The 6163-nt window shown below is 34.2% G+C and overlaps 1 protein-coding gene across 1 annotated transcript in view; it reads right to left on the reverse strand.

Moving 5' to 3' along the window:
* The window catches only part of LOC106872793 (uncharacterized), a 58985-nt gene extending 54408 nt beyond the window's left edge, over window positions 1-4577 (reverse strand). The window contains exons 1-2 of the mRNA XM_014919903.2: window positions 4465-4577; window positions 1532-1653 (exon numbers count right to left, since the gene is read on the reverse strand). The gene's annotated coding sequence lies outside the window, so the exon portion shown is untranslated. The remainder of the gene's footprint in view (window positions 1-1531; window positions 1654-4464) is intronic.
* Window positions 4578-6163: the final 1586 nt, after the last annotated feature.

Raw genomic sequence — 6163 nt, forward strand, 5'->3', positions numbered from 1 at the left:
ATATAAATACACACATATATATAAATATATATAACACATATAGACCAAAACATACACACTACCATATATATATATATATATATATACATAAATATATATCTACACATACACACATGTACCTACCAAAACATACATATAAAAACAAATACACTCATACACACATATAATAAATAAAGAATATATATAAATACACACTCACCCTCCCATGCTCTCAAATATACATATTATATAGATACACATATACAGACATATATACATACATATAAAAATACACATATATACACAGAAAAAACATGCATATACATATACATATATACATATACATATATACCTATATATACATAAATATATATATATATATACTTATATATATATATACCTACTAATTTATATAGACAAATTACACACACTCACATATATACTTATACCCATATATATACATATACATACACATTTACATAAGTACATATATAAATATACATATACATATACACAAAAATACTCATAACTATATATATATAAAAAATATATAAAATATACACAGAAATAAAAATTCACTCAAATAAATATATAAATAAGGTATATTCTAAAACAAAACTACACTCACGCACTCACTCACACGCACAATATATATAAATATACATCTATACTCACTAATATATATCTTTATACATACATGTAAATACAAATATACACTCAATATACACAAACATATATAAAAAAACAACACATATATATACACTTAAACCTATATAAATACATACGTAAACATATATACATACACCTAAAAATATACATACATACTAACGCATATAGACTAAAACACACACACTCATATATATGCATATACATGTATATACACATACCCATATAAACAAAATAAATGAAAAATCATTAGCTAAAGTTTTTATATAGATAAAGTAGTTTATGTCTACATTTTATTTTTGGATTTTCATCGATGAGTTCTTGAAATTTGGTTATTTTCCCTAAAACTATATATTTTATATATACTTTATCTATAAGGCTCAATTTAATTTTAATTTTTTATAAATTGATTTTAATTGAGTTTTTTACCTGTAATTTTGGATTTTGTCCCTAATATTATATATATATATATATATATATATATATATATATATACTGATAACGGCCGGCTAAAGAGCGAGAGATGCCTCTGGGAATCCGATAGGGGGCAGCACTGGACAGATATGGTATTTTTACATCTTTTTACCATAAGAGAGAATTTTTCTCTACAGTGAATTTGCCTTTAGAATTTAAAATATATTACAAATATATTTTAACTCACTTAAAGTTTGCATACACAGACACACACACACACATATATATACATATACATGTGTGTGTGTGTGTGTGTGTGTGTGTGTGTGTGTGTGTTTGTGTGTATGCGTGTTTGCGTGTGTGTATGTGTGTGTATGATTATGTATGTTTCAGATGCAATCAGCAATTGTTTATCGCAAAAGTTCCACGCGAAAGAAAGCAACGTAAAAAGAGAGATGCATGAAATTCTTACCCAAGTACAATGCCATGAATATTTTTCAGTTACACCAGGTGCCACAACACGATCTGGATCGTTAGAGAGGCTTCCGTTCAGCACAACTGCCTCACCCACGCCTATACTTCTCTCTGAGCCACCTGCAGGAAAGAAGTTTGTGTCATCATTTGAACACTGTCTTCGGATTATTCTGAGCAACATTTTAAGGGAGAATCACAACTTTCCAGTCAATAGAGAAACCAATTTATAACCGAGAGCCACATTTGATATTCTGTACCACAGCATTACGCTGTGATCACGACATCGTTTAATGGATAGAGCAGTTAGCTGCATCTTTTAACTATGTAAAATGATAAATTTGTAAAGCTCCGCGTGTATGGATGTAGGGTAGTTCGCCTTTTGACAGATCGATTCATGTATGCCGAAGTGACACACACATTCATCCATCCGTCCATTCATCTTCTTCCGCCCGCTATTCTTTGGATGGCCGTGTAGGTAGAGTTCTCAGGCAACCCACCCATAGGGTCCTATCAAAACCAACCAATCAACTATGTATATGTAACCTTTACAGCAGATATGTAAAAAAGGAAAATTTAACTAGTTTTCCGTAGATTGAAAAAAATAATGAGCAGCCTTAATCGATTTTGGAACATTATTGACCTCTCAACAGAGGTGTGTACATCAATTTGACTAATCTCAGAGAAACAACCAATTAACCAATCAATTAACCAATTAAACATTATTAGACCCTCATTTTGATATTTGCAGTTGATTTCGATTTTAATATATTAAACTGCTTCTCATTTACTTAAAAGATAAAATGAAGAATTAGATCGGAAAAATGCAATATTTATCTGGAAGATTAATTATTGAGATAATGAAATGGTTGAGTGCCAACATTGTCGAAGTGAATGGTTTAACGCATAGAGAGTTGGATTAGCAGAGTTATTAGATCCTCAAACAAAATATTTGGTGGGATTTATTTACGGGCCTTTACGTTTTGAGTACTAATCCTACCGAGGTGGATTTTGCCTTAAATCCTTCTGGACTCAACGAAATAAAAGACCACTCAAAATGAAGTATTAATCAAGTATTGGGCCTGTTTAATGTTCTCTTAAAGCATCTAAAATGCGAATAGAATTCAAGTGAAAGACGAGAAAAATTGCTCAGTGGCTTTATACCTTGCTAGAAATTATTATTATTATTATTCCTTCGTAACACAGTGTAAGTAAAAATGCACCGGAGTCTTTAGTTATCTGTCAAGTTACAAGGAACTCAGACAGATAATATTTTCCTTAAGATGTTCGCTGTACTCAATAAGGCTGCTTTTTGCAAGACATCATTCTTGCATGGGATTTCCAGTTGCCTTAAGAAGTTTTGAAATTTCACTGCGATTGAGCCCACTGGTATCACTTTTACATTACCCTCTCGCATTCCATACAGTCTTGCCATTTCCACTTTCAATTCGGAGTACTTGGTGGGTTTTCCAACCTCTTTACTCACAACATTCATGTCATTTGGTATGGCTACATCAATGACCTGACAGTATTTGTCTCTCTTATTCAATATGACAATATCCGGCCGACGGTGTTCGATTACACGATCCTACTGAAAATCATAGTCCCAGAGTATCGTTACTTTTCCATCCTCCTGCATAGCTTTACTTGGTACATGCTCATACCAGTTCTCTGTTACTTCATATTGGTATTTACGGCATAAGAACCAATGAAGATACACATATACACTTTATCGTGGCGGCGCTTGTATTCTTTTTGTGCAAAGTTCTCACGTCCTGTGTTTTCCTTTCAAACTGTCCATGTATTCTCATTTCAAGAAGGTCTTCTTTTCTCTTCTCAGTTTTTTGGTTAAACTCTTCTTTGCCCAACATTTCATCTGCATTTACAGCCACATCTTTCGCGGCATATTGCAGCAGGACTCCAACATCTCCTTTCACTCCATATACAATGGTCTCTACTAATTGGTCCTCTGCCACCATTCTGCTTTAGGGTGTAGCGTCCTATGCAGCGTCATCAATTTCTCGTCCTTCTATCCAGCGTTGATATTTCCTCCTTAATCCATTTGAGGATGGACGCACTATATTTGACCACCGCAACTGCCCAGATATTCATTGCGGTAATCAAACTTTTGACTTTCAGGTTGAATTTCAACACCAACTTCACCCTTTTTTGATACGCCTCGCTGATCTTGACTTTCATTTCTCTGTGTAGAATGCCATCCAACTCCAAAATCCCTAAATATCTATACCCACTACCATCGGGTTCACCCATGGTCTCGCCTGAAATTATTATTATTATTATTATTATTATTATTGTATGAACACTCTCAACTTATTTTTCTGGGTATGATGGAAAGTGTCAGCTGTCCACAGCCAGCAGACTAAGGTGACACTTGTTTACTGGTCATGCTTTAAGAACTCTACGAAGATTTCTTGCAGTTCCAAGCAATGCTGGTTTTTGTAGGTGTTCTACATTTATATTTGTACCAGTCTCTTAGAGCCATGTTGGTAGTTGAGTGCTGATACTTTCAAGTGCATCAATTTCTATTGGTATCACGTCTACTCTCCTCATTGACCACAACCTTCACATTTCCCACTTCAAATCGTCGCAGTTGTTCAGTTTTTCTTCTTTCTCTTTGATCCTGTTGTCAGCGGGACATGCTATGTCGATTATCTTGCAAGATCTTTCTTTTTTATTCACCTCAACAACGTCCAGTTTCCGATGCCTGGTCAGGTGATCACACTGAATCATTGCATCCCAGAAAATTTTGGAATCTTCATTCTCGGTCACTCCTTCTGGGGTTTGCTCATACCATGTCTTTGCTCCCACTGGATCATTCTTGCCATAATGTCATGTCTCTGCACTTAATATCTAATTGATATCGTAATGCTGTATAGAGTGTCTTTGTTATATTCAGTATAAAATGAAACTTACCTCGAATAATGACTTGTAATTGTGAATTTTTTACTGTCAACTTAATACTGTTGGTTGAATAGATCGAGCTGTTAGATTTAACTGTTACATTCAGGGTGAATGTTATCTCGGAACCGCCTACAAGATAGAATAATTGGCCAATATTAACATGTATCGTTGAAAAAAATCATTAAAAAATAACAAACAATACAACTGTAGAAATAGAACAATCTTGTTTTAAACGTACAGCTTTAATTAGAAATTGTTAAAAGCTGACGGTTACGAAAAACTATTTTTTCTCCTAATTCAGTGGCATTGTAAATGTCATCATTTTTCTGTTCTTTTATTCTTTTACTGATTTCAATTATTGAACATCAGGCACCGTTTGAAGGGTTTTTGGTCGAGAAAATTGAGTCACATAACTTATTTTTCAGTCTTATACGTATCTTCATTGATCGTTACTTTCCGACTCCTTTCCGATTCCTTAAAAAGGCACAAAGCGGTTTTACGTTAATAAACATTAAAACATAGACATAGACACACACACGCCAGGCATTTACGCAATTTCTAACAGCAAAATTCTACTCATGACTTGAAGGCACGTGATATTTCGGTATGCAACCGTCATATACTATAATGTATATTAAATGTTTTTATAAGTCAACACCATGTCCTACTGCGTTAGCAGTGCTCTTTACATTATTCGAAACGATGTAGTAAACTTAACAAGATGAGCACTGCTAACGCAGTAGAGTGTGGTGTTGAGGTATAAAGACATTTAATATACTTTATAGCATATTATGGTTGCATAACGAAATACCACGTGCCTACAAGTCATTAAAATTTACATATCAGCTCCAGGAATGCGTCTAATATGTAAATTGGTATATCCAATAGCACAACACCTCTGTATGCGTTGGCTGTATAAGCAAAGTTTTCGGAGGCGAGAGTAGATTAGATGGGTACTGATGAAGGGGTAAAACACCCCTGAAATATGACATATACATTCATTACCAATTTTTGTTTTCGATCTCATTGTTTGTCTACCTCTGACGTCTCGTATAGGAAACGTAGCAAAAAATCGGTGTTGACTATGATTTCCGTAGAAATAACCCTAACAAAATGATTCGGGGCAAACAGTAGAAGATACTTATGGAAAGTGGTTCAAATGAAAGTTAAACAGGAGCCACGTGGCTGCAAAGCAAATTATTAACCACACAACTATTCTTGTACCAATATTTATTACATTTTAAGGCGGTGAGCTGGCAGAAACGTTAGCACGCCGGACGAAATGCTTAGCGGTATTTCGTCTGTTTATACGTTCTGAGTTCAAATTCCGTCGAGGTCGACTTTGCCTTTCATACTTTCGGGGGTCGATTAAATAAGTACCAGTTACGCGCTGGGGTCGATGTAATCGATTTAAACCCTTTGTCTGTCCTTGTTTGTCCCCTCTATGTTTAGCCCCATGTAGGCAATAAAGAAAAATATTTATTATTATTATTATTATTTTATGTTTGACTTTTGTTTTGCATTTGTACAAGTTGGATCCAAGTCTCACCCAGAGACCTCAAGAGACAACAAGTTAGAAGTTCATGTAGGTGTTATGCCTAGGGTACCATATATTTGGATTTGTACAGTTTTGTTCTAGTGAATGTTTAAGAAACCATAAGAAAATTATGTGTTTGCTTTAAAATTTGAGATCACATAGACAGTATTTTAC

The sequence above is a fragment of the Octopus bimaculoides genome, chromosome 7 (assembly GCF_001194135.2).
Source record: "Octopus bimaculoides isolate UCB-OBI-ISO-001 chromosome 7, ASM119413v2, whole genome shotgun sequence".
In the NCBI taxonomy this organism is placed as follows: Eukaryota; Metazoa; Mollusca; class Cephalopoda; order Octopoda; family Octopodidae; genus Octopus; species Octopus bimaculoides.